The following is a 10,782-nucleotide window of genomic DNA, read 5'->3' as shown; positions in this document are numbered from 1 at the left end:
AGTTGTATAAGTGAACTCATTGGCCACTGAACTCACCTTTCCCATATCAAAGAACAACCTGTTAATTTTTTCAGTATTGGAGAAATACCCACTCCTTCAATAAGTGACATAAAAAAGAACAAAAATGTGAAGAGAATGAGACCTAAACAGAAGATGTCTTTGTAAAGACACCTAAAAGCAGATAAAAGAAAAAAAAAATGAATTCATCATTCAATACATATTTGTTGAATAAGCTTCTTATTAAGTTGACTACTAAAATGCCCATCAATTAAGGGAGATGTTCAATTTTGATTCTATAGTAAGGCCGAAATGAAACACTCACGTATAAAATTTAAAAAGATGGCCTTTCATACTTAGAAGTTGCATTAAGTAGATTCAACCATAAAATTCAGTGGATCAACTATGATAAAATAACCTAACCACTTGAAGTTAATCCAAATACATATAAAAAATGATTAATCATCAAAACCCTAATTGTGCTATGAACATGAAGTATGTTAATAACCACTCAGATAGACAAAAACAAAGCAAGATCAGTCGAAGCACTTACATAAGCAAAACTTCTTCTCCTTTGCCCGTGCTCAACTCCTTTTTGGTAAAACATATCAATCATCTGATCTTGGAGTTGTAAATACTATTTTACTAACTGTTGAAATACCCAAATGTTCATAATCAGATTCATAGTCAAATTAGTGAAGTTCATCATCAATAAGGAAACAAAAATTCAATTAAATTAGGGGTGCTAAACATTTAGAAAGATATAAATAATGAGGAGGAATATGAAGTTCTTCTCGGAAATCAATTTAACCATGAGAATTATTTTTTTTCTTGCAAGACAATGAAGTGGTGTTAGCCAGCGAATAAGCTGTCATACGGTATCTCGAAAATCTATATTTGGAAGTGGTGTTAGCCAGCAAATAAACGGGTTACACCCTAGTTTATACAAACTCGAAGGTAAGACTTCAGAGACTTAGCCAACTATTATCAATCTAGAAGCTACTCTTAAGCAATAAACTACAACTATTATCAATCTAAAAGCTACTCAAATAACACATATTAAAAATCACATGAAAACCAAAATGGAAAACTGTGGAATTAATTGGTACTAACAAAATCAACAAAACCTGGACTGCTACACCTGAGGAAGAAAATAAAAATCAAAACTCAAAGTTTCTGAAACAAAATCAAAACCCTAGATAGAGACTTAAAACAAAATCACAACCCTAGATGATGTACTATATTACTTGAAAACTGAAAAACAAAATCAAAACCCTAAATGATGTACTATATTAATTGAAAATCTAAAAACAAAATAAAAACCCTAGAGAGAGGGAGAGAGAAAGAGATACTTTCTAGGAAGGGTTACCCGCGAAGAAGATGAGAGAAGCAGAGGCCGAGACCCACAACTTTTGTGCGAGAAAGATGAGGGAGAAACCGTGAAGAGGAAAGAGTGAAAGACAGAGAGCTAGAGAGAGAGTGCGTTAGGGCGGGAATGTGTTTTGGGTGGGTGAGGTTGAAAAAAAAAAAAAGCATCTTCCAAATTAAATCTGAACCGTCCAAGACAAATCCGTGGGGATAAATCCTAGCCATTAAGTGAGGAGGGTATATTCTAAAAAGATACCCTCCTCTTTTATTATATAGACGAGAGTGTAACCCGTGCCCCTAGGGCACGGACAGTATTTTCGAACGATACGCGAGAACTTGTATTTTTGTCTTTCAGATTGAGGTTGTACTGGAGTTTTGAAGCTTCTTTGTTCCACTCCTTGATTTTTTCTCCTTCAGATTTTGAAACTTTAAATGGAACACTTAATCATGCCATGTCCTGCTTTTCTAGCAAAAATAAATCAATTGACAACGACTTCGTTTTGCTCATCCTTATCCTCATAATTGATAACAAATATACGCAAAAAAAAGTATGTTGTTCTATATAAATCCCCGAATAAGATAGAATACTCTAATGGTGACACTCAGCACAACAATCAATAGCAATTCAATTTTAGCATAGAACGTAAAATCAACACATTAGAAAAACTCAATTTAGCGTAACGTAATTCGGTTTTACAAATCCACAAAAACTTAGTAGCACAAAATAATCTCTAATTGAATTCAAAATAAAAGCTACGTTTGAAAATAGTTTTAAAATATTAAGTTCAAACATATAATCCCTGCAAAAAAAATAGTTCAAACATATAACATTCCAAATTAGAAGAAAAAACTCTTTGAATCTCATTTGTCGCTTTTACAACCACAATTAGGCGATCTTCTGGAAGAGGTTCCCTTGACAAACCTTTCTTTATTCCTTCTACCACCAGAGTTGTACAATCTTCACCTTTGTAGATAACTTTGTGAAGATATTTAATTGTTGAACTTCGCTAAGATAAACACTGAACACCAGTGGGTACTTTCGCATGAGGTTGTTTCTTTAATAAATTCATTCAATAATCGCTCGAACAAACCTTAAGTTGAGTTGATGAGTAAAAGAACCCAATCACAAACGCAAAAATCAGTAATTTATCATAAATGCAAGATTTAATAAACTTAGAGTTGTAATGAACGATGAACTCACACTAACTAATTTGACACCAAGTATACTTACAATCAGTTTCACATTTGCAATAGTATGGAGTATTCTCGAAAATGTTACTCACAGGTACATTGGAGCTTTATTTGCCTGTAACAGAAAGTGAATTAACCATTTAGAGAAAAAAATTTAGTGATTGAAAGATAATTTGAAGATGGGTTATCTTCTACTATCTCCTACTACTAAAGCCACTTGTTTTGGCACTAATAACACTAAGATGTATTAGTAGCTCACAAATATAAACATGAACATGAAACAAATGAAGACTAATCAAAAGAAAGAGTAAAGAGTTTAATCTAACAAAACCGATAGATTATCAAGGAAAACCTAAATGACAATCCATCACATCTGTCTCTGCCTTATTGTCGGTGTAAAATTGAGCTAATAGTAGTGCAGACTATACATGTTTCTCCTTTAGGTTGACTTATCAAACAAAACTAAAAGGAAAGTAAACAAATAGTCTAGGTAAAGAGAAGGGTAGACGAACCTTGCAACTGAATTTGAAGAAAACAGCAAGAGGGGAAGGATGATAGCCAATTTGTAAAATTAGGGTTTCGATCAAGGAAGTATTCATTGAGCATTTACAGCACCTAAGGTCCTAAACAAAGTTAAGAAGCTTAGTCATAAATCTCAAATTCTTCTTCATCAATTGAAGAATCTATGAACTCCAAATAAACCTAAATGCATGAAATTATATCAAATTTGATAAGTGGCGTATGAGAAGAGTTACGAACCTGTCCAGTAGAAGCACAACAAAGAACCAAAAGTTGAACTTCATAGAAGTAGGAAAACCCCTAGTTTTCAAGCTTCCAACTTTGGAACCCTAATTAGAAGCTTTAAAATTCCAGCAGAGTCGGATTCATATAAAACTTGGGGGTTTAAGATCGAAACCCTAAATAAATCAATAAACATTCATAATATATACCATATCGAAACCCTAAGTGGTTCGGCTAAGAATTTCAGCAAAGACTATAAGAAACAATGTCTGAGTTATGTTCGGCAGGATAGTTGGCATCGAGTTATTTGTAAGGCAAGAAATAACGAAGTTATCAGAAAAAAATACATAGACTCTCAACCCATTTGAAACAAATAGAGTCCATACAAAGGACAACTTTGACGGACTCAGGAACTTACTTTATCTTCCGTCAATATCGGCAGAAATCTGACTTTATATAACTGACATGATCAAGCAAAAAGAACAAATCTAAATAAGAAGACAAATAACCATTGTCAAACCCTAATATGGAAAAGATAAGAAAGCCTAACATAAATTCCTACCAAAAAGCTAATTTTGTTTCAACTCATAGATAACACAAAATCGATTTGCTATGAAATCCAATCCTATATTCGTTTTTGTGTGAGTATGTGTGAGAGAGTGAGACGAATTGAGAGCAAACCCCTAAAACTCAAAATTACCTTGATTGTATTTTTATTCCTCATGAACCCATTATCACCGTCTATATTTACAGAGAGTTTCGATAATTCAATGCAAAATACACATACAACTTTACCTACTCTAGCGCTCTAAATATTGCCCTAAGCAGAAGAAGAAGAAGACTGAAACAAATTAAAAGTTAAAAGTAAATCAAGGCCCTAACTATTCATCTATATAATAAAAGAGGAGGGTATCTTTTTAGAATATACCCTCCTCACTTAATGGCTAGGATTTATCCCCACACATTTGTCTTGGACGGTTCAGATTTAATTGGGAAGATGTTTTTTTTCAACCTCACCCACCCCAAACACATTCCCGCCCAAACACACTCTCTCTCATCTTCACTTCACGGTCTCTCCCTCCCTCATCTCTGCCTCTTTCATCTCCCTCAGCATATGATCATCTCATGGTCTCTCTCACCACAACCAGTGCACCATCGATCTCTTTCCATGTCTCTCTTCCTATCTCTCTTTCCATGTACCTCAAATCAATTTAGGGTTTCATAATGGAAATACATGAGAAAATCTTGAAGCAAAAGAAAATCACGGAACCCCTCTCACCTCCCAGTAAATCAATAGAAATACAAAAGACCACCAGGTATCTCTTTCTCTCTGTCGATCTCTTTCCACCTTTCTCTTTGTATCTCTTGCACACACAAAAACTCGATTTAGGGCTTCATATTTTATTATCTAAAACAATTTATGTTTATGGTTAAATTTCTTTTTAGATTTCTGGAAAGAATAACTCGATTTAGGGCTGAAATCTATATAACAAAAGAGTACCCGAAATCAATTTAGGGTTCATATTTTAGGGTTTCATATATATGATCCCATGTTCATTACCTAGAGTACCTGAAATCAATTTAGGGATTCTGATTTTCCTATGATGATTTATTTTCATTCATCATTCTGTTCATTCCTATGCTTTTGGCATTCTTAATTTTATAATTTGATTAGGATTTCAAGGGCAGAACATATACTGATTCAGTATAGTGGATTGAGTCGACACCAGGTATCTCATCCTCTCATGTTCTTTCTCATCATCACCATACACCAGGTATCTCTTTCTCTGTCCGTCTCTCTCTGTGTATCTCACACATACACACACTAAAATTCGACTATAGGGTTTTATATTCTTTCTCATCACTAGACACCATGTATCTATTTTTATATTCTTTATTATCCACAATAAATTTAGGGTTTTGTATTTACAGCCGCAAGATCATATGATTGGTATGTTTTACCAAAAAGGGGTTGAGCATTAGCAAAGGAGAAGAAGTTTTGCTCATGTAAGTGCCCTTCATTTATATGAATTTTGTGAAGTTGTTTCTACTTGATTTTGCTTTGTTTTTGTCTATCTCATTTATCTCTCAAGAATATGTTGCCGAAGATTTTAAGCAAGTTTTTTTGTGGCAGAATCAGTTTTCTACTTCAAAGATTTTTGATGTTTTTGTACTTTGGCTTTTTGATCCTCCATATAGTTTTTCAATCGTAACCAATTAAAGTGGAAGTTTATTTGTGCGTGGTAAGTGTCGAAAATGTCAATCGTCTGTTTCTATAACTTAGTGTTGTCTCATCACTCGCTGTCTCTCTCTCTCTCTCACGCACAGTCCATCTCATGGTTTGAAGAATCATTTTATTTTAGCGTAGCTTGCTGCAAATTTTGTTTACCCAGAGTTTTGCTCCGATTTGTTTTAGTTTTTTATGAATAGTTAAAGCAACTCAATCTATTTTAGTTTACCCTGCTGCAAATTTTGTTGACGGTGTTAGTAAGATGTCATTTGATTCATGTTGATTGATGAATAGTTAGGGCCTTGATTTACTTTTAACTTTTAATTTGTTTCAGTCTTCTTCTTCTTCTGCTTAGGGCAATATTTAGAGCGCTAGAGTAGGTAAAGTTGTATGTGTATTTTGCATTGAATTATCGAAACTCTCTGTAAATATAGACGGTGATAATGGGTTCATGAGGGATAAAAATACAATCAAGGTAATTTTGAGTTTTAGGGGTTTGCTCTCAATTCGTCTCACTCTCTCACACATACTCACACAAAAACGAATATAGGATTGGATTTCATAGCAAATCGATTTTGTGTTATCTATGAGTTGAAACAAAATTAGCTTTTTGGTAGGAATTTATGTTAGGCTTTCTTATCTTTTCCATATTAGGGTTTGACAATGGTTATTTGTCTTCTTATTTAGATTTGTTCTTTTTGCTTGATCATGTCAGTTATATAAAGTCAGATTTCTGCCGATATTGACGGAAGATAAAGTAAGTTCCTGAGTCCGTCAAAGTTGTCCTTTGTATGGACTCTATTTGTTTCAAATGGGTTGAGAGTCTATGTATTTTTTTCTGATAACTTCGTTATTTCTTGCCTTACAAATAACTCGATGCCAACTATCCTGCCGAACATAACTCAGACATTGTTTCTTATAGTCTTTGCTGAAATTCTTAGCCGAACCACTTAGGGTTTCGATATGGTATATATTATGAATGTTTATTGATTTATTTAGGGTTTCGATCTTAAACCCCCAAGTTTTATATGAATCCGACTCTGCTGGAATTTTAAAGCTTCTAATTAGGGTTCCAAAGTTGGAAGCTTGAAAACTAGGGGTTTTCCTACTTCTATGAAGTTCAACTTTTGGTTCTTTGTTGTGCTTCTACTGGACAGGTTCGTAACTCTTCTCATACGCCACTTATCAAATTTGATATAATTTCATGCATTTAGGTTTATTTGGAGTTCATAGATTCTTCAATTGATGAAGAAGAATTTGAGATTTATGACTAAGCTTCTTAACTTTGTTTAGGACCTTAGGTGCTGTAAATGCTCAATGAATACTTCCTTGATCGAAACCCTAATTTTACAAATTGGCTATCATCCTTCCCCTCTTGCTGTTTTCTTCAAATTCAGTTGCAAGGTTCGTCTACCCTTCTCTTTACCTAGACTATTTGTTTACTTTCCTTTTAGTTTTGTTTGATAAGTCAACCTAAAGGAGAAACATGTATAGTCTGCACTACTATTAGCTCAATTTTACACCGACAATAAGGCAGAGACAGATGTGATGGATTGTCATTTAGGTTTTCCTTGATAATCTATCGGTTTTGTTAGATTAAACTCTTTACTCTTTCTTTTGATTAGTCTTCATTTGTTTCATGTTCATGTTTATATTTGTGAGCTACTAATACATCTTAGTGTTATTAGTGCCAAAACAAGTGGCTTTAGTAGTAGGAGATAGTAGAAGATAACCCATCTTCAAATTATCTTTCAATCACTAAATTTTTTTCTCTAAATGGTTAATTCACTTTCTGTTACAGGCAAATAAAGCTCCAATGTACCTGTGAGTAACATTTTCGAGAATACTCCATACTATTGCAAATGTGAAACTGATTGTAAGTATACTTGGTGTCAAATTAGTTAGTGTGAGTTCATCGTTCATTACAACTCTAAGTTTATTAAATCTTGCATTTATGATAAATTACTGATTTTTGCGTTTGTGATTGGGTTCTTTTACTCATCAACTCAACTTAAGGTTTGTTCGAGCGATTATTGAATGAATTTATTAAAGAAACAACCTCATGCGAAAGTACCCACTGGTGTTCAGTGTTTATCTTAGCGAAGTTCAACAATTAAATATCTTCACAAAGTTATCTACAAAGGTGAAGATTGTACAACTCTGGTGGTAGAAGGAATAAAGAAAGGTTTGTCAAGGGAACCTCTTCCAGAAGATCGCCTAATTGTGGTTGTAAAAGCGACAAATGAGATTCAAAGAGTTTTTTCTTCTAATTTGGAATGTTATATGTTTGAACTATTTTTTTTGCAGGGATTATATGTTTGAACTTAATATTTTAAAACTATTTTCAAACGTAGCTTTTATTTTGAATTCAATTAGAGATTATTTTGTGCTACTAAGTTTTTGTGGATTTGTAAAACCGAATTGCGTTACGCTAAATTGAGTTTTTCTAATGTGTTGATTTTACGTTCTATGCTAAAATTGAATTGCTATTGATTGTTGTGCTGAGTGTCACCATTAGAGTATTCTATCTTATTCGGGGATTTATATAGAACAACATACTTTTTTTTGCGTATATTTGTTATCAATTATGAGGATAAGGATGAGCAAAACGAAGTCGTTGTCAATTGATTTATTTTTGCTAGAAAAGCAGGACATGGCATGATTAAGTGTTCCATTTAAAGTTTCAAAATCTGAAGGAGAAAAAATCAAGGAGTGGAACAAAGAAGCTTCAAAACTCCAGTACAACCTCAATCTGAAAGACAAAAATACAAGTTCTCGCGTATCGTTCGAAAATACTGTCCGTGCCCTAGGGGCACGGGTTACACCCTCGTCAATCAACATGAATCAAATGACATCTTACTAACACCGTCAACAAAATTTGCAGCAGGGTAAACTAAAATAGATTGAGTTGCTTTAACTATTCATAAAAAACTAAAACAAATCGGAGCAAAACTCTGGGTAAACAAAATTTGCAGCAAGCTAAGCTAAAATAAAATGATTCTTCAAACCATGAGATGGACTGTGCGTGAGAGAGAGAGAGAGACAGCGAGTGATGAGACAACACTAAGTTATAGAAACAGACGATTGACATTTTCGACACTTACCACGCACAAATAAACTTCCACTTTAATTAGTTACGATTGAAAAACTATATGGAGGATCAAAAAGCCAAAGTACAAAAACATCAAAAATCTTTGAAGTAGAAAACTGATTCTGCCACAAAAAAACTTGCTTAAAATCTTCGGCAACATATTCTTGAGAGATAAATGAGATAGACAAAAACAAAGCAAAATCAAGTAGAAACAACTTCACAAAATTCATATAAATGAAGGGCACTTACATGAGCAAAACTTCTTCTCCTTTGCTAATGCTCAACCCCTTTTTGGTAAAACATACCAATCATATGATCTTGCGGCTGTAAATACAAAACCCTAAATTTATTGTGGATAATAAAGAATATAAAAATAGATACATGGTGTCTAGTGATGAGAAAGAATATAAAACCCTATAGTCGAATTTTAGTGTGTGTATGTGTGAGATACACAGAGAGAGACGGACAGAGAAAGAGATACCTGGTGTATGGTGATGATGAGAAAGAACATGAGAGGATGAGATACCTGGTGTCGACTCAATCCACTATACTGAATCAGTATATGTTCTGCCCTTGAAATCCTAATCAAATTATAAAATTAAGAATGCCAAAAGCATAGGAATGAACAGAATGATGAATGAAAATAAATCATCATAGGAAAATCAGAATCCCTAAATTGATTTCAGGTACTCTAGGTAATGAACATGGGATCATATATATGAAACCCTAAAATATGAACCCTAAATTGATTTCGGGTACTCTTTTGTTATATAGATTTCAGCCCTAAATCGAGTTATTCTTTCCAGAAATCTAAAAAGAAATTTAACCATAAACATAAATTGTTTTAGATAATAAAATATGAAGCCCTAAATCGAGTTTTTGTGTGTGCAAGAGATACAAAGAGAAAGGTGGAAAGAGATCGACAGAGAGAAAGAGATACCTGGTGGTCTTTTGTATTTCTATTGATTTACTGGGAGGTGAGAGGGGTTCCGTGATTTTCTTTTGCTTCAAGATTTTCTCATGTATTTCCATTATGAAACCCTAAATTGATTTGAGGTACATGGAAAGAGAGATAGGAAGAGAGACATGGAAAGAGATCGATGGTGCACTGGTTGTGGTGAGAGAGACCATGAGATGATCATATGCTGAGGGAGATGAAAGAGGCAGAGATGAGGGAGGGAGAGACCGTGAAGTGAAGATGAGAGAGAGTGTGTTTGGGCGGGAATGTGTTTGGGGTGGGTGAGGTTGAAAAAAAACATCTTCCCAATTAAATCTGAACCGTCCAAGACAAATGTGTGGGGATAAATCCTAGCCATTAAGTGAGGAGGGTATATTCTAAAAAGATACCCTCCTCTTTTATTATATAGATAGTATACCCATTAACTAATTTTTGTTGGTAATTAACCTCATTATTAATTATTTTCATTAGTCAATATTCTAATGGCTGGTTTATGTGGTGACAGTTTTTTCCTTTAGAATATGGGTATAGAGTGATGAGTGATCTTAGGCATGTGGTTGGCAGAGTGCCATGGATCCGATTCTCTTTGAATTTTCCTTTGTCAGGTTGACCTTCCCTTTCAAATGAAATTTAGGTTTTCTTCTTAAATCTAAACTTTGATGAATAAATAATCCACAATGACACAAAGGTTTGGACATAACCAATGCATACAAGAGAATAATCCAAGTACATATTATGTTAATATAACCGTGGTACATTTATAGTGGGCTGCATGCACAGCCTAGTATGGATTTACATTTTATTGTTCTGTTAGTAAAGTTCCTATAGTTTAATCAGATATTTGCGTACAAGTAATTACAGTTGTTTCAGGTGGATTTGGAGACCCGTCTTTGTAACTTTTTATGTATTCCCATTTAAATTAAGACAAACTAAACAAATCAAATATAATCTGAAGTCTGATTTATTACGAATCAAAATTTATTAAAAATTTAAAAGATGTGAAACTCATTTTGATTGAAGAAATAACACATGCCCTTTTACTTGAAAGACCAACATTCGTATCATACCCCTTCCCGAATATAAAAAGACCAGAAGAAATGTATTATCACAATCAAATCTCCCACTCATAAAAAAAAAAAAAAACACTAAAATCTACCACGAACGGGAAAAGGAAAAGCAAAAGCACTTCGTGTGGGTCTGATTAAA

General features: G+C 33.8%; 3 long non-coding RNA genes across 5 annotated transcripts; 1 reads left to right on the top strand and 2 right to left on the bottom strand.

Annotated features, from left to right (window-relative positions):
• Positions 1-2,606: 2,606 nt before the first annotated feature.
• Positions 2,607-3,551, bottom strand: LOC147557057 (uncharacterized). Its single transcript, XR_015233889.1, has 3 exons — positions 3,316-3,551; positions 3,069-3,179; positions 2,607-2,671 (listed from the first exon to the last, which is right to left on the bottom strand). It is a non-coding gene; the product is annotated as an uncharacterized LOC147557057 (long non-coding RNA).
• An 832-nt stretch (positions 3,552-4,383) lies between these two features.
• On the top strand, positions 4,384-7,403 carry LOC147557056 (uncharacterized). Of its 3 annotated transcripts, XR_015235151.1 has the most exons (4): positions 4,384-4,613; positions 4,973-5,072; positions 5,230-5,304; positions 6,243-6,352. It is a non-coding gene; the product is annotated as an uncharacterized LOC147557056 (long non-coding RNA). The 3 variants fall into 3 exon arrangements; XR_015235149.1 differs by lacking the exon at positions 6,243-6,352 and having other exon boundaries at positions 5,230-5,368; XR_015235150.1 differs by lacking the exon at positions 4,384-4,613 and adding an exon at positions 7,329-7,403 and having other exon boundaries at positions 4,630-5,072; positions 5,230-6,931.
• A 1,400-nt stretch (positions 7,404-8,803) lies between these two features.
• On the bottom strand, positions 8,804-9,788 carry LOC147557055 (uncharacterized). The gene is made up of 3 exons (XR_015233485.1): positions 9,559-9,788; positions 9,100-9,199; positions 8,804-8,942 (listed from the first exon to the last, which is right to left on the bottom strand). It is a non-coding gene; the product is annotated as an uncharacterized LOC147557055 (long non-coding RNA).
• Between the last annotated feature and the right edge of the window lie 994 nt (positions 9,789-10,782).

Source organism: Eschscholzia californica, unplaced genomic scaffold (genome assembly GCF_041429995.1).
Source record: "Eschscholzia californica isolate CP2 unplaced genomic scaffold, dmEscCali1.0.p SCAF_2, whole genome shotgun sequence".
In the NCBI taxonomy this organism is placed as follows: domain Eukaryota; kingdom Viridiplantae; phylum Streptophyta; class Magnoliopsida; order Ranunculales; family Papaveraceae; genus Eschscholzia; species Eschscholzia californica.
The sequence above is the reverse complement of the archived record's forward strand: the minus strand, read 5'-3'. Positions and strand labels throughout refer to the sequence as shown.